Source organism: Dreissena polymorpha, chromosome 10, assembly GCF_020536995.1.
Source record: "Dreissena polymorpha isolate Duluth1 chromosome 10, UMN_Dpol_1.0, whole genome shotgun sequence".
NCBI classification, from domain to species: domain Eukaryota; kingdom Metazoa; phylum Mollusca; class Bivalvia; order Myida; family Dreissenidae; genus Dreissena; species Dreissena polymorpha.
Genome location: NC_068364.1, coordinates 86,440,001 through 86,463,375, shown reverse-complemented (window position 1 = coordinate 86,463,375; position 23,375 = coordinate 86,440,001). Strand labels below are relative to the sequence as shown.

General features: G+C 35.3%; 1 long non-coding RNA gene across 6 annotated transcripts in view; it reads right to left on the bottom strand.

The window, feature by feature from the left end:
* Positions 1-3,109: 3,109 nt before the first annotated feature.
* The window catches only part of LOC127848689 (uncharacterized), a 34,452-nt gene continuing 14,186 nt past the window's right edge, over positions 3,110-23,375 (bottom strand). For 3 of the 6 annotated variants that reach the window (XR_008034638.1, XR_008034641.1, XR_008034642.1), the window contains 5 exons: positions 9,294-9,815; positions 8,406-8,616; positions 7,822-7,934; positions 6,260-6,552; positions 3,110-5,807 (listed from right to left, as the gene is read on the bottom strand). This is a non-coding gene — a long non-coding RNA (uncharacterized LOC127848689). Of the gene's footprint in view, positions 5,808-6,259; positions 6,553-7,821; positions 7,935-8,405; positions 8,617-9,293; positions 9,816-12,336; positions 12,414-23,375 lie in introns of all 6 variants that reach the window. The other 3 variants (XR_008034643.1, XR_008034640.1, XR_008034639.1) reach the window with 3 other exon arrangements.

Below are 23,375 nucleotides of genomic sequence, written 5' to 3'. Positions count from 1 at the left end.
TGCCTGCCATATGGTTAGTTATTGATACTAATAAATCTACATCGGACCAAAAGGACAAATAATAAAGCGCTTGTAAAACTTTTTTATTAATATTAAAGCAAAATAGTGTAAATCCTAACTTTTTTTAACAAGCGTTTTCGAGCCTCAGGACGGGTCGATTTTTTAATTATCGTACGATTCCCTTATTTGAGCGTAGCCTATTTTCGACCACTTTGTTTACATTAAGAACGCATGCCAATGATAACGTAACACTCATTTCGAAATGGCAGGTCAAGCTTTATCAATAGTTTATCTTTAGCACGACCATATAATGTTAAGTTTTAGATAAGGTGACTACTGATAACAATTGATGTCATAGTGGAAAGTCGCTTAATTTACGGTTGAATCATTCCCGTGTTTTATTTAAAGAAAATGGACGCGTTAAGGTTCTCTGCTGTGTGCACCATTTGTTCGTATTTATTGTATTTCGAAGTAGTGGATGGAATTAGTTTCAGTAAGTATTGCGTTCTTGCCATACAGATGTGATTCACTAATAAATATGTACGATGACCATAGAGATTTGATTTTTAATTAACATGTACACTTGATGACGTGATGACATGTACAACGTGTGTCGAAAGTAAAGGGTAGACGGAATTGGGATACCAGGAAGCATGAAAAACGGAAGTGGATACTTAGCTCTTCGTTCAGGAAAAATGAAAACGGATATGGATACTTACCCCTTTGTTCAGGAAGCAGAAAACAACGAAAGTAGGATACTTATAATATGTATCTATTATTTATTAGTTTTATATATACGAAGGTATACGCGATAGCATATCACTTCGCACGAGTTCAGTACAACCGTGTTTTTACACTTTAAATCAACACATTGTTCGTGCATATCAGGTACCTGTGCATATGTACACATTGCATGTTTATAACCACGATTAAGACCAACTTTTATACGACTTTCCATTAAAAATTAACAGTTTGTTTTATTGAACAAGACCGCTGTGTGATAATATAATAGATCCGTATTAAAAGTGAACAACAAACACTCAGTACGTTTGCGCCTTTTACAATTTAACCAGTCGCAGTTATAATAGATGTCTTAACATTATGGAAGTAACCAAAGTTTCAATACAAAATTTTAAGCAGATCGGTCAATACACGACAAATGTCGGTTTACCAATATAAAGAAGTGAAACTCCAGCTGCTGGAGCAGTATTTAATTATTATAAACAATTAGTTGGTCCTTTATCTTAGGCAAGTGACCGATTGCCCAAACAGTACAATACAGCACAATACATGTACAAAACAACATGAACACATATAAGAATAAAGCTGGGATCACCGCCTTGGAACGGTCAATGCAAAGCAGTCAAAACAAACCGTATTACGACCGACTTGGCTACATAGTTATATTTGCAAGTTACTATCGTAAAGTAATTAGTGCGAACATTGCACGATCATAGTTACACATCGTATCAATAAACTTGTATCGAAAGGATATTATATCTTGTATTTTCATAAGATTTACAATATTGAACATTATTTAGTGTTAAACCGTTCACAACAAATGAATTTTACTGCGGGAATGGTAACAATAGCTCTGCCTAAGCCCACTGTTACAACAGTGTCGTGTTCTGTTTAATGTATTTATTCTTCATTTAACAACTTAAGCTGATGAAACTTTCCAATCAGAATTCATCCAAATGTAATCGATTCTTTCTTGCTTTATGCGATTACCATGGGCCATGTTTGAACTAACATCTTAACCCATTTATGCCTAGCGTCCTGAAAAAAGGACATTGCAAACAGCGTAGACCCAGATGAGACGCCGCATAATGAGGCGTCTCATTTGGATCTGCGCTGTTTGCTCAAAGGAATTTCTGTAAGAAATATTCTAAAAATAGAAATAAATATACCAGACATCCCTAATTTTGGAAATAAATTGATCCAATTTAGAAGGATGGGAAAGTCCACTAGGCATAAATGGGTTAAACTTAACCTTGAATAATATCTTATACCATTTTTTTATCATATGTAATAATTGGCTTTGAGCTGTGTGTTATGTAAGGGGCATTTCCACGTTTTGGAAAATTGACCAAACTAAAAAAAGTGTATGATTTGCAAATTTTCGTTGTAGTTATGATATTTGTGAGGAAACAGTAATACTGAACATTTACCATGCTCTAAAATATCAATTATATGCATCGTTTGACGATTTAAAAACCTGAACATTATAAAGCGTTGCAACGCGAACCGATTGAATAATGTGGAGCGTTCTGTTGTTGTGGCAATATTTTGTGACACTACGAGGATTGCTTATATAAAGTATAAAATACATCACTCATTGCATGAGCACTGATGGCCGAGTGGTCTAAGCGACAGACTTTTACTCCAGGAGTCAGTGGTTCGAGTCCAGTTGAGGGTTACTTTTTTCATTATTTAATATTATTCGTATTTTTTTCCGGAGATTTTAGAAACACTGTTCACAATTATCAATATTAAGCATTTTATGACAAACTTCAATACATTCAAAAGACTGTGAAAAGGTCCCTTTTAAATATTGTAACATAATTCTGGCTTTATTTTCCGTAGAAAAATACCACAATGTTTGTTTTTAAAACATAAATACAAAAAATACATTAAAAAGAGGTGTACGGACATCTTTGCTGTTATTGTATAAGCAAATTATAATGGTTTCTAGTATTATCAATAAAGACTTTGCCTTAATATGTAATTGACTTATGACAAATAACGAGGTATTAAATTTGCTTCGTATAATGTTTAACAAAAAATATTTGTTTACATAGTTGTCCTTAATTAAAAGTTGTTTCCGATGCCTTAAGTATATTTTTCTCTTCAGAATGTGTTATGCTGTATTATTTTAACAGTTCAATACATATATTGTCATTCACACAAGCAATTTTTTTATATAACAATGGTTCGTAGAAATGAATGTGAAATATGATTTGTAAGGAATATGTTTTTCTTAAAATTATGAAGAATAATGAAAAGTGACAAAAGTGTTATACAGGACTTACGGGCGAGAGAACAGTTACAATAAAACAAAATGTGCTCCCCAGGTTCAATAGGGGAAAGCTATATATAAGTGGCAAGCCAATCCTTGAAGATTTTATTAGTTATAACAACAAACTATAACTAAACAATACTAGTCCACATAAATGGTTATGTACTTTATTGAGTGCATCATCAATATTAGATCAGGAAATACATTATTACCAACATCAACATGTTTAATTATTTACATACAACATTTTGTATAGAAATGGTGGACAAAAACAACAGCAAAAGTGTAGTGCGCTTTGTCTAAATACGAAAACCACAATAAAAGTACGTACGATTATATACAAAATTAAGCACAGTAAGCCAGAAAATATAAACACGTAAAAATAAATGCAACAAATGACCGGTTACAGTTTAGACACTATTTTAACTTATAATATTAAAATCCTTTTTAAAAGTTATTTAACAGATATTTACACAATTTAGACATACGCATAAAAAATCATGCATGAATTTAGAAAGACCCTGATCAATATGAAGTACACAAGCGATTGAAAAGTGCCTACGGGTACTTTCCATAGAGATTATAAATGTATTAATTTGCTTATTCAAAATGCTTATTTGGAGTCGAAGGACATATTTAAACATTACATTTCAACTTGCATTTGATACGGTTTTAAGAATATAGCACAATTTTGTATATTGTTACCAAATACTTATATTTGTGTTTGGTAACATTTTTTGTTTAGCTTAACGTACAAATTAACGCATAATGAGTGTTTGTTTCTATGTATCAATTTGATCAACATGTCACACAATTTACAAACATCAATGTTCAGCTATTCAACAACAGAACAAACATGTTTCATGCATTCAATAAATGTTAAATATAAACAACCCTAAGTTTACGGAAATCTGGTCTTAAAACTTTTGCTGAACTTTAACAGTGGGAGATTTACAGAAAATGGCTCCATTGAAGGCACTGCACTAACATCAATTGTGGGAATGTTAACGTAAAAGGTAAAAAACACATTGTTACAAAACTAATAAAATGTCAAACTTTATTATCAGCTATACATCAATACGTTCACGTTTAATATAAGAACAAACATAAGTGTTTATTTCACATACACTTTCAAAGCAGACATCTTTGCTTTTTTTTGTTTAAGCAAATAATATTGCTCTCTACTTTACCAATAGAGACAATCGCATTTTTTGACAATTGTTAGCATATGACAACACTCTTCCTTAATTTGTAAATGACTGATTTCAAATAAAAATGTACTAAATTTTCTTTAGATAATGTAAAACAAAATTAAACTTATTTTAAGTAGCTGTTCTTAATATAAAGCAGTTAATATAACAAGGGGTTTATATTTCATTGAGTACAGTTTTCTCTTCAGAATCTGTTACTGTACATTATTTTAACAGTTTAATACAAATATGAGGATTCACACAATCAATATTTTTATGACTATGGTTTGCACAAATTAATGTAAACAGTGAGTTTATCTTATAAAAATTGCCACACTAAAAAAATAATGTACATCTAAAATACTATTGTTTCACAGTTGCTCTGTGTATAAATATCAAAATATACCTCTACAATGTATGCAGTGATCAAGAGATATTGATTAAGATACTCAGTGATTAAAGAGGATACATTCTGGTCGTCTTCATATGCATATACAAATATAAAGCATTATAAACTATTATGTCCGAAAATAAATCTAAACACTTATGAGCATCTTAGTCTTTGATCTAACAACACAAATTAACATTTATAACTTTTGCCATTTTTCATAAAACTCTAAAAAAAATAATTTTTTAATTTTTAGTTTTCCTTTAAGTTTTCCCCCAAATCCAAGAGCCATTTCGAATATTTAACAAACAATATGCATTGAAATCAACAAAGTACTGGTAGTAAATACAGAATCGATACTTTTAGGTAGATTACATAATATTGCATATAATTTATTTAGATTCCCATGAATGCTATTAAACAAGATTCTTGTTCAAATACCGACCGGAATTAGCAGATTTACTAGTATTGTTTTTAGAAAGATTGATAAACAGAAAAAGCTGAAGCGTAAAACTTCTAAAACTTTCTTAACACTACTTTTATATAGCTTATCTATAATACGGGTAAAAAAACAGAAAACTGAAACATGTGTTATAACATGAAAATACTCCAATATTTTTTTCATGTTGTCCAGCCTCATTTAAACAGCTTTGTCACACTTTGAAAGTCTTTGATAAAAGTGTAAGTTAATTTACCATTATCAGGATCAAAATATGTAGTGATATGATAATATAGACAAAGACATTGCATATGCATGCTTTTAAAATACTTGACATGCTATATTTAACAAAATATTTCAACATCAATACTGACAGCATAAACATTCCCATAAAACATAAACTATTGTTTTTGTATGAATATAACTTGGTTGGTCACATATAACATAAAACGTAAGCTATTGTGTTTTTTAATACAACTTGGCTGGCAACATACAACATGTCGCTGTTGACATGACTTTGTGGCTTTCCACTTGAATTGTTGTGATGTGTCATTCTGCCATTTCGATCTGAACAAGGTCATTCATTTTCACCCTTTATAACATTCAAAGATTCAGAGTAAGTGTTGAACAAACCAGGAGGTATGTGAAGACTAGCACATCTAAAACAGTATGTAACTCTGAGCTTCTTAGGTATCACTGGGGTCAATATGTTAACAATAGCTGCAACCGGCTGTGTTTCTGATTGAATGGCTTGATTTCCTCCAATTGCATCTGAAAAAAGAAAGACTTGTTACTGTAGATGTCAGTTTTTTTTTATACCGATGACAAATCAATAACAAGCACATGACTTGGTATTTCAGAATGTTACAACTAATCTGATTTGAATCCACTGAGGCAATGATGGTCCTGAGACTATTTATAAAATAATGATAGATAATAAATAGTTAAACTGGTTTGCCATCATGCATTAACATTTTGCTTTTGTCTCAAAATTCCGCTTATTTAAAAGACAAAGAACCAAAATATAACTAGTAGGCAAGTTCACAGAATGGCAAATATCTTTGGTTTAATCACACTAGAAGCAATACTTTTTGAGTTTAGACTTTACATACAAATCCAACAGCTGGATGTACGTATGGATGGACAAATGTACATCTATATGCACTCACACATCTCTGAACTTGGGAGCATGCAAAAAACATCCACTCGACAAGAACACCCACCTGAAATTCGTTCTGCAAGATTTGTACAGACTAAGGGTCCTGTACCATGGATATACCAGAATCTTGAGATGATGACTGCTGCTGGTTCATTTGCTGTTATGATGTTCATAGACTGAGGGTCCTGTACCTTGGATATACCATAATCTTGAGATGATGACTGCTGCTGGTTCATGTGCTGTTATGATGTTCATAGATTGAGGGGTTCCGCACCATTGGCATGTCAGAAACTCGAATGATGACTGTTGCTGGTTCAAATGCTTCAAAAACAAACCAACGCTTTGCTATCCTGGTTTCTGCAATTAAGTTGGTCATGTGTTAATTAAGACAACAATTGTTATGACTTTACTAGCATTTCATAAAAATTGTCAAGTATCAAAATGCGGGTTCAACCCTGGCAACACACTTAATACCCTCTGAAAAAGCCATTAACTTAAAAAAAAATAGAGCTTTGTCATAAACACCCCCGTATGAAGAGCTGATGATAAGAATTTGAAATGCTGAATGTGTAAAACGCAACCGTGACCCTGCGACCTAGTTTTTGGCACGGCATGGCCCATGTTTGAACATTGCCTAGAGATCATCTAGATTAAACTTCTGACCAAGTTTGTTGAAGAGCGGATGATAAGTACTTGAATAAGAGATCAGACACCAAACTGAATGTGTAGTTTTTGGCCCGGCATGGCCCATGTTCGACAATGGCCTACAGATCATCTATAAAAAAAAACTTCTGATTAAGTTTGGTGAAGAGCGGATGATAAGTACTTGAAATTGAGAGCGGGCACCAACTGATTATGTAAAACGCACTAAGTGACCCTGTGACCTTGTTTTTGGTCCGGCATGGCCCATGTTCAAGTGTTTCCTATAGATCATCTAGATAAAACATCTGACCAAGTTTGGTGAAGATTGGATGAAAAGTACTTTAATAAGAGAGCAGACAACATGCTGAGTGTTTAAAACACACTATGTGATACCATGCCCTAGGTTTTGATTCTGCATGACCCATATTCAAACTTGACCAAGACACCATCTAGATACAACTTCTGACAAAGTTTGGTGAAGATTGGATGAAAACAACCTGAATTCGAGAGCGAACACTTAATACGGATCGACTGTCAGACCAACCGACAGACAAGTTCACTCCTGTAAACCCCCTAAACTAAAACATCACTGACCCCTCTTCATAAATCAATGTTATTTTAAGAACAACACTTACAGTTGATATGGAACATGATTTTGTAAAGAGTGAAAGAGTCAGATATGTCGGTACCTGCTGATAAATTGTTTGCTGTTGTTGTTGTTGTGGTTTTGAGTTTTAATATAACTCTATATGTTGAATTTAAAATGCAAATTTGAGGGTTTAACTTGAAACTTGTGCACTTTCTTCAAATTTCTTTATAAGATAAAGTAGTTTGTGGCTGAACCCTTAAACTTAGATTACATGTAGATAAACTGGTCAATTAATTGAAGAGCAGAAACCCCAGTTTGTATTGGGTTTTACCTATTGGGTATTTGTGAAAGATTTATGCCACAATGGCCCCTTTTGCAATGGCAAGGTGACTTACCTATTGAGATGCAGATTTTGATAATGTGAACATCGCTCACTGGGCTTGAACTTGTGAGTATAAGACCTCTGTGAACAGATAGAAACACCTTAGGGCATCCCAGGAATGTGTTCCTGTAAACCAAATATATAATTCAATGCATTCTAAAATGGCAGCAGTTATATTAGAAGTCAATCAATGTTGTTTGATTAAAAAAATATTTAAGAAATAAATTATGTTTGAAGGATCTTGATACAAATGGGATATAAACTAAACCCTTGATACAAACATAGCCTTCTTTATATTGTACACTTGATACAAACATTTTGTGTCCCTCTGGAACCAATATTTATTAAGTTACGTGCAGTACTAAAAGGTGGGACGGACATGAGGAAGGGTTAAAAGAAGGGCGGGGAGAATTACAGACAAGGACACACATGTACGCCCCCCCCACTGAGCCCTTTCAAGGCAATACAAATGGTGGTTATTATAAATATTTAACACTTACATAAATGATTTGTTTAAGTTAGCAGCAAACTGTTCAAAATTGAAATTTGGAGTGAAACACTGTACATTATAAATGGTTAGTTACATGACCAACCTACCTTATTGACGAGGTAATCTTGGCCCCTGACCAAGAAAGTATGGAGCCCCAGGTTCAGAGTGGCTCCACCCTGCAGGTAGGACTAGTTGAGCATTTGCCCCAAGGTCCTGGGCCAGGAAGTGTCACTGGGCGTCTGGGCCCAGCTGACCGGACATCCGGTTGTTCAGCTAGGTACTGATCTATGATTGCATGGGTTCCTGTAGAAACAGGCTCTTAAAACAAAATCCAAGAATTTAAATAAATATTGAAAATAAATGAAGAAAATAATTTTAAAATGAGCTGAAGGCTTTTACATAATTATTTTACTAAAATTAAATATAATTTGACGATTCTATTAAAGCAGATTTTTATGAAAGGATAAACTTTTGGTTCAGGGGCTAAATTTCGGTCGAAAATATACAAAAATTAATGCCCTGACCTTCTATGATTAAAATTGATATCAGATCAAGTGCTATTGGCATTTTATTTACTAAGTGTGATCAATTTAAAAGCACATAATTCCCATTTGATGCTAGGAACTTTTCAGTCACATAAAATACTGATGTTAAGTGTAGTATATGAGCCTCATTCTGGGAAAATAGGGCTTAATGTATGTGCAGTCTGCACAGGCTAATCTGGGATGACACTTTAATAGGACTTAATGTATGTGTAGTCTGCACAGGCTAATCTGAGATGACACTTTAATAGGACTTAATGTATGTGCAGTCTGCACAGGCTAATCTGGGATGACACTTAAATAGGACTTTATGTATGTGCAGTCTGCACAGGCTAATCTGGGATGACAATTTAATAGGACTTAATGTAGGTGCAGTCTGCACAGGCTCATCTGGGATGACAATTTAAGCACATACATGAAGCCCCATATCCCAGAACACCGCTAAGATACTACTTATTGTTCTTGTTGCTGCTGCTGCTGCTGCCACTCGGCCATAGACAGAGATGGAGTGAGTCCCGCCGCCGAAGTCCCCACTTCAAACCCATGAATTGCCGACAACAACTGTTGTTGAAAGGTTTCAATTGCAAACTGCTCTCCAGGCCTAAGGTTCACATAATTCGAGAACAACATTTCGAGGTCAGTCACATTAACGGACGTGTCACGCAACGCCTGCTCTACCTGTTCGATCAGATCGTTTCAGTTCGAGTGACTTGTCCGGCCTAATTTGTCGACGCCCATCATCCAATTGTTGCTAAGCGACATCGACGCTGAGACGGAAGTCGAACTCACAAAGGCTCTGCTGTTTTAAGTGTTGATGTAGCCAACATGGGAGGAGATATTGATAGGAGGCTTGGTAGTATTACGCAAGACGTCTTTGTGCTGAATTTCTTAAGCGAGTTGTAGTACTTGTGCAAGAAGGGGGTTGTCATCGACTTTCACTTCAATGACGTTTGTCATGTTTGCTAGTAAAGTTCACTGAAAAGGAAATGGAAAGTAAACTAAAACCGGATTGTTTAGTGACACATGAATAAGCCTTGCAACACCTTACCTTACAGACTTGTTATTTAAATGCCAAACATTGTGCCTATAATTGATATTTAGAATATTGCAATTAATTTTTCACTAATTAGAACTCAGAATAACGTAGTATCAATGTTTTACATGCACCAACTTGAAATTGGAATTTTTGTGTTTGTAGCAAGGTGTATTATTTATTTTTTTGTAAATCAAAAACAGGCATTACTTGAGCAATTTAGAATGTGAGACTGTACACCTTTAATTATGTGACTATAGAACTTTCAATGTGAGACTTCATAATTTTAAATGTGATACTCAGCAACTTAAAATGTGAGACAACACAACTTTAAATGTTACAATCTACATATTTAAGTGTGAGTCTGCACACCTCTAAATGTGACAGTTTATGACTTATAACTGAGAGTTAACAACTTTAAATGTGAGACAATATAACTGTATGGCATTTAATAAGAAACAATAGATGTGAGTTCAAAATAGTTATTAAACTTAGTGAAATAAGCAAACTAGAGCTTTGTCACAGACGTTACGAATACCCCCACAAGCCGCATTGACACATAATATTTTGCATGTCATCTTCACAAAAACAGCGGACACCATGCTCAATTTTTAAAACGCACTAAGTGACCCCTTGACCTAGTTTTTGACCAAGAAAGGCACATGTTCTAACTTGGCCTTAAGATCATCTCCATAAAACTTCTGACCAAGTTTGGTGAATATCGAATGTAAACTACTTGCATTAGAGAGCGGACACCATGCTGAATGTTAAAAAATGCACAAAGTGACCCGGTGACCTAGTCTTAGGCCCGGAATGGCCCATGTTCTAACTTGGCCTAGAGATCATTAAGATAAAACTTGTGACCAAGTTTGGTGAGGATTGGATGAAAACTACTTTAATTAGAGAGCGGACAACATGTTGACATTTAAAACTCACTTAGATACCCCGTGACATAGTTTTTGACCCGGCATGACCCATATTCAAACTTGACCTAGACATCATCTAGATACAACTTCAAACCAAGTTTGGTGAAGATTGGATGAAAACTACTTGAATTATAGAGCAGAAAACATTGTGATGTTCAAAACGCAGCAACTGACCCACTGACCATGTTTTTGACCTGGCATGACCCATATTCAAACTTGACCTAGACATTATCAAGATACAACTTCTGACCAATTTTGGTGAAGATTGGGTAAAAACTATTTGAATTAGAGGGCGGACAACATGGTGAGGTTTAAAACACACTAAGTGACCCCGTGACCTAGTTTTTGACCGGGCATGGCCCATGTTCAAACTTGACCTACACATCATCTAGTTACAACTTCTGACCAAGTGTGGTGAAGATCTGATTTGAACTACTTGAAATAGAGAGCGGACACCATGTTCAATGTGTGAAACGTATAAAGTGACCCTGTGACCTAGCTTTTTATCTGGTATGGCCCATGTTCGAACTTGGCCTTCAGATCATTTAGATAAAACTTCTGACCAAGTTTGGTGAAGATCGGATGAAAACTACTTGAATAAGAGAGAGGACGCCATGCTGAATGTTAAAAAACGCACTAAGTGACCCCGTGACCTAGTTTTTGACCCGGCAAGGCCCATGTTTGAATTTGCCTTAAGATCATCTAGATACAACTTCTGACCAAGTTTGGTGAAGATCGGATGAAAACTACTTGAATAAGAGGACATCATGCTGAATGTTTAAAACGCACTTAGTGACACCGTGACCTAGTTTTTGACCCAGCAAGGCCCATGTTCGAACTTGGCCTAGGCATCATGTAGATGCAAGTTCTGACCAAGTTTGGTGAAGATCGGATAAAAACTACTTGAATTAGAGAGCGGACACTTAATACGGACCGACAGACAGACCGACAGACAAGTTCACTTCTATAAACCCCCTAAACTTCGTGTGTGGGGGTATAATTAAGCCAGTTATTCTGATAAAAAACGTTAACATGTGCTATAACTAGGGGCTAGCTCTGTGCAGAGTTTATTTTAACCATTTTTGGATTGGGACAATTCGTAAAAAATCATAGTGTTTTGAATTAAATTGGGAAAATGGTTGTAGTTTTTGCTAAACATAATTTAAACGAGTGGACTCTCCCATCCTTCTACATTGGATCAATGTATTTCCAAAATTAGGGATGTCTAGTATATTTATTTCTATATTTAGAATAGTTCATACAGAAATTCCTTAAAGCAAACAGCGCAGACCCAAATGAGACACCACATCATGCGGTGTCTCATCTGGGTCTACGCTGTTTGCCAAGGCCTTTTTTCTAGACCCTAGGCATAAATGGGTTAAAAAGAAAATAAATCCAAAAGCAGAATGTGAAAATGTATGGTTGCTGGAAATACATGGATTTTTAAAATAACCGTTAATTATAAAATTTGTAGTCACACATTTCAATGAGGTAATTGTTTAGAGATTGCATGTTAAAAAGTCATAAAACTACATACCTCACGCGTAATTGAGTTTTTTCATCATTTTGTGAATGGGGCCTGACTGAGGAACAATCATGTCATTTTGACTAAAACTGGAAAATGTTCATGTCAGTAATTCAAAACTAAACAAAGGCTGTTTGTAAAACATGCATGCCCCATATATGGGCTGTCAGTTGTAGTGGCAGCCATTGTGTGAATATGTTTTTTGTCATTGTGACCTTGACCTTTGACTTAGTGACCCAGACCTGTTTACCCTATCGATTGCTTCTCAGTAGTATGGAGGGCATCTTTCAGTAGTTTTGGGCTGCTGTCAGTAGTTTTAACCTTTTCAATCATTTTGAGCATTAAAACACCATGACTGGGTCACATATCAGTTTAACGGTACATAAAGCATTAGATTAATATACTTGCTAATAATTAAATCTGTTAAGTGATTTTATTTCCTTTTATTTGTTACAGCCTTTGCCATTTGGTTTGGGAAAAATGGCGCGATAAACCATGAAATTGGAAAAAAATAGCGCGATAAACCATGAAATTGGGAAACATTAAACATTATAAATATGATTATAAGTAACATAATTAAAATTGTTTTTAAGTGCATGTTTGACAGCATTTTTATATTATAAAGTGCTGCTTTAATGTCTTCTTACAATGAAGACAATATTTTATTAATATCCATCACCATCAAATAATTATATAAAACAGAGAAACAACTTCTTTGTTTAAAAAAAAAATCTATTCACTCAACGTTTCAGTCAATTTAGACCTTCATCAGGAGTAAACATTTTGTTATTAAATAAAGGAAATGACGTCACAATCACATGACGTCAATTGCAACAACGTCAAAGTGTTACATACTATTTGGCGTTTAAATTAACATATAACCCAAATAATATACAACATCATTATAAAAAGCATACAGTTCATATATGTATATGTTATCTAATTAACTAGATTATTAAAGTAGGATCAGTTATGATACAAAATTACTGGAAAAATGCAGTTTGAATGGAAAAATGTTAAATGAACCAGTAAAAACTACCTTAAAACTAGAAAATTAGAAGAGAACTTTAGAATTCATACCTAGGGGAGCTATAGTACCTAGGTAATGCATCCAAGAACATTCTTTTAATAGGCGTTTAATATCCATCCACATGCATATTAAACTTACAATAATCTATAGATTCTTAAATACACCATTTGATCATAAGCTCTTTAAGAGTAGCTATTAATTTAATTCAGTATTTTTTTTAATTAAATATCATAAGGGGAAAACATAAACAAGGGACAAAATTGTCACAAAACCAGGTTTTCATTGTGAAAAAAAAATCTGATAAAGGGAGAAAACTCAAACTGAACTTTTGAAATGACCAAAAAAAATTAACCCCCTTTGTAAGTTTTTTTTTTTTTTTTAAATCTATTTTTAGTCGTGGCGACCTTGACATTGGAGATATTAACGTGATTCTTTCGTGGGACACACCGTCCCATGATGGTGAACAAATGTGCCAAATGATTTTAAAATCTCACAATGAATGACATAGTTATGGCCAGGACAAGCTCATTTATGGCCATTTTTGACCTTTGAACTCAAAGTGTGACCTTGACCTTGGAGATATCGACGTAATTATTTCGGGCGACACACCGTCCAATGATGGTGAACAAATGTGCCAAATGATTTTAAAATCTGACGATGAACGACATAGTTATGGCTCGGACAAGCTCATTTATGGCCATTTTTGACCTTGGAACTCAAAGTGTGACCTTGACCTTGGAGATATCGACGTAATTATTTCGCGCGACACACCGTCCAATGATGGTGAACAAATGTGCCAAATGATTTTAAAATCTGACAATGAACGACATAGTTATGGCCCGGACAAGCTTATTCCGCCAGCCCGCCAGCCAGCCAGCCAGCCCGCCAGCCAGCCAGCCAGCCAGCCAGCCAGCCCGCCCGCCCGCATTCGCCAATCTAATAACCAGTTTTTTCCTTCGGAAAACCTGGTTAACAAATATTGACAAACACCCTTTAGTGTTCTTGTTGTGTTAATAATGTATTAAATGGAGTTAAAATAATATATTTTATTTATTTACCTTTCAATATCTTGCACTTGACAACCTCAGTTCAATGCTATTTCATTAAACTGTACAACGTAACAAACATAATAAAGCAGAATATGCATATGAAGCTGAGTATACACAAATCCACTAACAAATCATGTTTGTCTCTTTTATTTTGCGAACGATACTCATTATAATAAATGCTTTAACTTTGTTAGTAGACTGAACTACAATATTCCAACACTTGTTTCCGTGACGCACATTCACGGTGCATATTTCTGATAAATATGTTATTTTTATTTTTATCTCAAACGTAGTATTTTGCGTGAATTGACACACACATTACATTATTCCCTAACGACCATATGATATCCGTTGTTAATTTGAATGGTATTTATTATTTTAGCCGTTAATCGCAATTTCTCTTCTGCTTGCTTCGACGTGTGATAAAACAGGTGTGCTCAATCCCGATACATCGACTATTTACGGTATTCTCCGCAATAGAGAGAGAGATGTGTATATTGGATAGCAACGTAAAATCGTATATATTCGGCTAAATTTGCGAACCAATACACAAGTCAGTTGTTGTTCGTTGACGACTCGACAAGCTCGATCAGCACTTGTTCCCCCGGCGGCTTTAATTTTAACGTTTCTTACTACGCAAGCACAGGTGGAAGTAACGTACCCAGGATAGTATTTTTCATATATATATTTTTAGGAGCCCAATATATTCAAATAAATATATAAAATCATGTTTAATGAGAAAAAAATTGACAAAGAGCCATGAACAAAAAAATCCCCATCCTCTGATATTGGAATCATAACAAGGTCATTAACTAGAATTAATCATAGACCTGTCTTCGCGGGCCGCAAAAATGTCAAAAGTAGCTTTAATCAAAAGCATCCATTGATCCTCCTATGGGCTATTGGACAACCTTTCAAAAAAAAGTTCACTTTAAAAAAATCTGTCCAGCCGTAAACTCACAGTCGGTCGAAAACCGAGCAATATTTCGAGTCCGTTTGTCAACCCGAATAAATCTTCTACAGACTTTCAAACAATATTTTTGAGTTTTTGCCCCTTAATCGATAGCTCGCGTCCTATTCCTTTGAAACAACGAAGCGTGTCAAATAATGCATGCATATGCAACCACTTACCCATAAAAACTAATTCCAAAAGTTTATATTTTCTTTGCAACAACTGTTTTAAGTCTAAATTTGATTTACTTGAAAACGAAAGTAGCCATCGCTCTTGAACCCGGCTTAGCAGTGAATTACACGGACAGAGCCAGGCACATAAATATCCAATCAACAACAACAACGATGTTTTAATAAATGTAAATAAATGAAAAATACTTATCATTCTGATTGTATTGGAATAAGTTTTGAGGGGTAAGTGGTTGCATATGCATGCATTATTTGACACGCCTCGTTGTTTTAAAGGAATAGGACGCAAGCTATCGATTAAGGGGCCAAAAACTCAAAAATATTGTTTGAAAGTCTGTAGAAGATTTATTCGGGTTGACAAACGGACTCGAAATATTGCTCGGTTTTCGACCGACTGTGAGTTAACGGCTAGAAAGATTTTTTTAAAGTGAACTTTTTTTGAAAGGTTGTCCAATAGCCCATAGGAGGATCAATGGATGCTTTTGATTAAAGCTATTTTTGACATTTTTGCGGCCCGCGAAGACAGGTCTATGATAAATTCTAGTTAATGACCTTGTTATGATTTCAATATCAGAGGGTGGGGATTTTTTTTCATGGCTCTTTGTCTAAATTTTTTTCTCATTAAACATGATTTTATATATTTATTTGAATATATTGGGCTCCTAAAAATATATATATGAAAAATACTATCCTGGGTCCGTTACTTCCACCTGTGTACGCAAGCGCCAAAATGATTATGATTGATAAATAACCCGCAAAGACCGAAAATAAGCGAAAGAACGATTAAAAACTTAAATTTGACCATTTTGATCGATGGATCTGTAGTTTTTCAGTACAAATCCGTAGTGCGTAGTTTAGCCAAATAATCTGTAGTAACTACGGCGAATCCGTAGAAGTAAACATGTCTGGTGACCTGAAAATCAATAGGGGTCATCTGCGAGTCATGATCAATGTACCTATGAAGTTTCATGATCCTAGGCCTAATTATTCTTGAGTTATCATCCAAAAACCATTTCGAGTCACTGTGACCTTGACCTTTGACCTAGTGACCTGAAAATCAATAGGGGTCATCTGCCAGTCTTTATCAATGTACCTATGAAGTTTCATGATCCTAGGCGTAAGCATTATTGAGTTATCATCCTGAAACCATTTTAATGTTTAGAATCACTCTGACCTTGACCTTTGACCTAGTGACCTGAAAATCAATAGGGCTTATCTGCCAGTCATGATCAAAGTTCCTATGAAGTTTCATGATCCTAGGCGTAAGCATTCTTGAGTAATCATCCGGAAACCATTTTACTGTTTCGAGTCAATGTGACCTTGACCTTTGACCTAGTGACCTGAAAATAAATAGGAGTCATCTGCCAGTCATGATCAATGTACCTATAAAGTTTCATGATCCTAGATGGAGGCTTTCTTGAGTAATCCTCCAGAAACCGTTTTACTTTTACGAGTTACTGTGACTTTGACCTTTTGACCTGAAAATTGATAGGGGTTATTTACCAGTCATGATCAATGTACCTTTGAAGTTTCATTATCCTATGCGTAAGCATTCTTGAGTTATCATCTGGAAACCATTTTACTATTTCGAGTCACTGTGACCTTGACCTTTGACCTAGTGACCTAAAAATCAATAGGGGTCATCTGCCAGTCATGATCAATGTACCTATGAATTTTCATGATCCTAGGCCTAAGCATTCTTGAGTTATCAATCTGAAACCATTTTACTATTTCGAGTCACTGTGACCTTGACTTTGACCTAGTGACCTGAAAATCAATAGGGGTCATCTGCCAGTCATGATCAATGTACCTATTAAGTTTCCTGATCCTAGGCCTAAGCGTTCTTGAGTTGTCATCCGGAAACCATCTGGTGGACGGACCGACCGACCGACAGACGACTGACCGACATGTGCAAAACAATATACCCTTTCTTCTTCGAAGGGGGGCATAAAAAGGATCAATCTAACAAGAGCTATCAGAGGAAAGCACGCTCGACTGTTTAAGCGCTTGACAGTATAACGTAAGCCATCATGGGAAAATTGTTAATATTCAATACTGTTAACGTATAGAAATTCGTCGGTATGAAATTTCGTGGTTTAATAAAAAACAGCTAATTCGTTTACACGTAATTTCGTGGCTTTCAAATTTTCGGGGAAGATTGACAGTCATAATAATTAAACTTTTCTATAAACAACCAGAGTAATAACAAAGAATAATCTGCTAATGTGTGTTGACAGCAAGGCGTGTGATTAATGTGCACGGAAGCATGAAAGTGTTGCCGATAATTGTCGATAAGAGCGAATAAGCGGCGATCTTGTGTGTCCCCGCTCGCTAATTGCCATCAATGTTGTTTTGACAGATTATTTGCAATTCTCTGCTCAATCGACGGTCCCCTAGTAGAAACAATTGAGTAATAAGGTCCCCAAAATACAGGTGTGAAAACCGTTTTGTCTCTTTTAACTTTAATTGGCACTAATTGACATATGTGATAAATCTGCAAACTGTTAATTTGACGACGTGACGTAAAAGAGAACAATCGTTGATGTACAGTTTAAATTCTGTGCTTGATTTAAAAAGTATTATTACCCAAACACTTATCAAGAAAACAACATATTGTATTACCTAGAATATCCCAATCAAATATCTCTGATAACCGAAAACAATAGAGAATGTCCGCAATGACATTCGGAAAGGACCAATTTCGGATTAAAAAGGTAAAAATAATCGTTGGTACTTGAATTCGTGGTTCAGCAGAACAACGAAATCCACAAAAATTCGTACCACACGAAATTTAATGGTTTTACAGTAATTTATTAGACGATCTTTCAAAAATCAAATAGGGAAAAAAATGGGGGGGGGGGAATTAGGGGGGGGGGGGTAGGGGGGGGGTGAGAGGGGGGTATAATGTGGGGTGTGGTAATTTATTAATGATGTTTTAAAAAAAACACTTTTTTTTGGGAGGGGGTGGGGGGTGGAGGTGAGAGGGGGGTATAATGTGGGGGGTGGTAATTTATAAGATGATGTTTAAAAAAAAATGGGGGGGGGAGGTTGGGGGGAATCTGGGTAGGGGCATGGGGTATTGTTTGGGTGGAATCCATTGTGGTATTCAGGTAAGTGTTGTTTTGTCAAAGCAATAATAAAATGTGATCATAAATAAAGAAGTTATGGCAATTTAAGCAATTGTTCAATTATCTAAGTGTAAAAGGGGCCATAATTATGTCAAAATGCTTGATACAGTGGTCTGCTCTTGTTTATAGGTTGGGGTCAGGTTGTTAAACAAGTATGCAACATATAAAAGCAATATGTCAAAGGATATAGGAAATATTTGGGGTAGTAGGCAAACTTTAACATAGATTTATTAATAATATGCATATTGTAAGTATAAAAGGGGCAATAATTATGACAAAATGCTTGATAGAGTTTTCTGCTTTTGTTTATAGATTGGGGTGATGTTGGTAAACAAGTATGCAAAATATGAGAGCAATATGTCAAGGGACAATGAAAATAAATGGGGTAGTACGAAAACTTTAACATTTGCTGCATATTCTAAGTGGAAAAGGGGTCATAATTATGACAAAATGCTTGATAGATTTGTCTGCTCTTGTTTATAGGTTTGGATCATGTTGGTAAACAAGTATACAAAATATGAAAGCAATATGTCAAGGGACAAAAAAATATTTGGGGTAGTACGAAACTTTAACATTTGCACGCTAACGCAGACGCTAACGAAGACGCCGGGGTGAGTAGGATAGCTCCACTATATATATTTTATATAAAATAGTCGATCTAAAAACTACTTGTATTCACTCCCATTTGTTATTTGATGTAAAATGTAAAGATATCTCATTTCCTGCAAATGTAAAATACATGTAGGTGATACAGTTGAACAGTTCAAATGAATTTAACCAGACACATTTGCAAACTTGCCTCAGATAATTGAAAAAATGTTCCAAATATGTTTCATGAAGATTAAACTTAAAATATCACTTCTACAGTTTTAAATAACTTTGACTTAAGTTTGACCTATGTAAGTGACCAATTTTTTGCCTCACATGACCCTTTGTCAGACTTGGCAGCTTCATCAAATGGACAAATTTTATTACTCTGCCCAGGTTTCATAAAGTTAAACATGCGTTGTAAATGAGACATAGATCTAAAATTTTAAACCTTTTCAACTAAGAAGCAAAGTGAAATGGCTATGTGCAAACAGCCTTAAACCTGAACAGTCTGCGAGCAAAAAGGGCCCGGCCCTTTGCCCCAATGAATGAGAAATTATGACATAAATTAACATATTGTGCTTAATACCTTATTAACACTGCTTCTTTCTTGTTATTGGCGTCGCACTGAAGTGTGTTGACTAGTATGTAATACGTTTTTTTTTCGCTTATGTGAGGAGAAATTATTTTACAAATCAATGTATATATTTTTGTTTTAAGAATATCTTGCATAGTGGTGATTTTTTGTGTAAATTAGTGAAAATAAGTACTGCATTTGTGCCTATTACATTTACAACAACATTTATTGCCAATAATGCAAAGCTAATTCTTTTAATTATACTTTGTATCAAACACACTCTTTTACTCCATCATAAATAACTGTTCAGGATAATGTTCACCATGACACTATGTCCACCATGTTTGCCCTGCCTTAATAAATACATACATTCCAATACAAATCTGAACAAATGTGACACAGGATGTTATGAAAAGGTCAAATTCAATAGCCCAATAGCATTTCAGCTATTTAGTAATGTCCTTCCTCATTGCTTGTTTACAACATTTTAAACAAAATTGTTCAATGTATAAGTAATATGTGCTTCAGTACGGCTCAAGGAAAACAAGTTTTTGTACATGACAAACAAAACAAATTTAACTGCATACAACTGTTCCTTCTCACCCAAAATAAACAACAACCATACCTAAATGCTTTATCATGATTGTTTTCACTGAGTGTTGAAAATACATGTATATATGCATGTCCTGTTTTCATAAACATCAGAATTAAAGGACCGAGTTATCTGAGGGTCTGCCCAACAACACAAAGCGTTGGACATCCTTAACAAAGGCATAACATGTTGAACATAAATTTTACCAGGTCTTTAGGGCATTCTTATTGCATTTAGAGTAAGTTTTAAAACCTATATTGTGATAATAGTACATTTTCATTTGGTCAGGTAGACAGTAGCAAACAAAGATAATTTTTATTATAATTGGCCTAAGCTTAGTCCGAATGAAGTTTGTTGCAAATAGTTTTTATTCGTATAATCATTCTTGTTCAAGTATGGATATTTACAGCATGTTATCTCCACCAATAAACTTTATTTTAAAATCAGAAAGTTTTTACCACTTAATTTCATAGCATATTAAATCAAACGAGTCATTTTAGACGTAATATGTCTGATGTATGCTAAACTATGCACATAATAAGAAGACATCAGTAAATTTAAGTAAAATATAAGTTTGATAATCCGTCATACATTTAGCTTGATATGCTGTTCACATAAAATTACAAACAGCTAGTCCATTTAGATTTTTGTTTTTTTTTTAAAAGTCCACACAATAGGTTTCTTAATTTAACATGATCATCATAATAGAGTTAAGGAGAATAATAAAAGTTATTTTCTATTTAAACCTGTCAAAGATGTAAGTGAAAAGATTGCCACAACTGTCATCATGATCCCATTAGAAGTCATAGGATCTAATCTTATCAAAATAATTACTTCACTAAAAAAACGATACTAAATTGGGTTACAATCATTAATTACCGGCAGTGTTAATGATCCTATATGGCAAGCAGTTCGACGCATAATCCCAAGAAACTAGGTTTCTCAGAATGAGAACCTAGGTTCTCAGAATGAGAACCTAGGTTCTCATGAGAACCTAGGTTTTCAAATGAGAACCTAGGTTTTCATGAGAACCTAGGTTCTCATTCGAACCTAGGTTTTCAAATGAGAACCTAGGTTCTTGTGAAAATCTAGGATACCAAACGAGAACTTAAGTTCTCAGAATGAGAACCAAAGTTCTATGTGTCTATGAGAACCTAGGTTCTCATGAAAAACATAGTTTCTCATGAGAACCTAGGTTCTCCAGCATAAACCAAGGTTTTCAAATGAGAACCTAGGTTCTCATGAAAACCTAGGTTCTCATGAGAACCTAGGTTATTATGAGAACCTAGGTTCTCATGAGAAACCTGGTTTCTTGGGATTTCATAAACCTTGGTTCTCAGTAGAACCTAGGTTCTCATGAGAACCTAGGTTCTCGTGAGAAACCTAGTTTCTTGGGATTATGCGTCGAACCGCTTGCCATAATTAACCTCCAGTTGTCTCCCATTGCTTGGTACACGCTGGCGGCATATGTGTAAAATGAATAGAAATAGGCGTGAAACCGTGAATGTTTCTCCCTAAGAGCATTTTTTGAACAATGTTCAGACAATGCTCAGTAATATTCTACGAAACGTGGATAGCGGAATGGGCCTCTTGTTCATGTTTCCGTGCATGGGTGTTCTTGAGGAATGAAATTAGTAAAGTAATCGGTCGACATTGGTCTGAACACGTTAATAAAAATTGAACTGTTTATGAAATACATCTTTAATTGTAACAAGGGCTGTTTGTAAAACATGCATGCCCCCCATATGGGCCCTCCGTTGTAGTGACAGCCATTGTGTGAATATGTTTTTTGTTACTGTGACCTTGACCTTTGACCTAGTGACCTGAAAATCAATAGGGGTCATCTGCGGGTCACAATCAATGTACTTATGAAGTGTCATGATCCTAGGCAAAAGCGTTCTTGAGTTATTATCCGAAAATCATTTTACTATTTCGGGTCATCGTGACCTTGACCTTTGACCTGGTGACCTCAAAATATATAAGGGTCATCTGCAAGTCATGATCAATCTACCAATGAAGTTTCATGATCCTAGGCATATGCGTTCTTGAGATATCATCCGAAAACCATTTTACTATTTCAGGTCACCGTGACCTTCACCTTTGACCTAGTGACCTCAAAATCAAGAGGGGTCATCTGCGAGTCATGATCAATCTACCCATGAAGTTTCATGTTCCTAGGCGTATGCGCTCTTGAGTTATCATCCGGAAACCATTTTACTATTTCGGGTCACCGTGACCTTGACCTTTGACCTAGTGACCTCAAAATCAATAGGGGTCATCTGCAGGTCATGATCAATCTACCCATGAAGTTTCATGATCCTAGGCGTATGTGTTCATGAGTTATCATTCAAAAACCATTTTACTTTTTCGGGTCACCGTGACCTTGACCTTTGACCTAGTGACCACAAAATCAATAGGGGTCATCTGCGAGTCATGATCAATGTACCTATGAAGTTTCATGATCCTAAGCCCAAGCGTTCTTGAGTTATCGTCTGACAACCACCTGGTGGACGGACCGACAGACAGACCGACGGACCGACAGACCGACATGAGCAAAGCAATATACCCCCTCTTCTTCGAAGGGGGGCATAAAAATTGAGAATAAGTGCTATCAAGATAAATTGCACTAAGGTTCATCTTATAGAGCTGCATAAGGAAACAAACTCAATTTGTAACCTATTAAAACATTGTTTCGGGTCAAACCTTGAATTGAGAACTTAAGCCAGTAATTATGGAAAAAATAAACTGTTTAAGATTAGGTATGGAACTCAATTTTGGCCCTAATTTCGACAAATGAATAACACTGTATGATCTCACCTGAAGCTCAAGAAGCTGAGCTGATATGCTGGCCTAGCTGATATTGCCAAAGGCTGAATTTGAGTTCTGATTAACTCCATGTTGCAACCTATCAAAACATTCTTTTTCTTCCGGGAAACCATGAATTGAG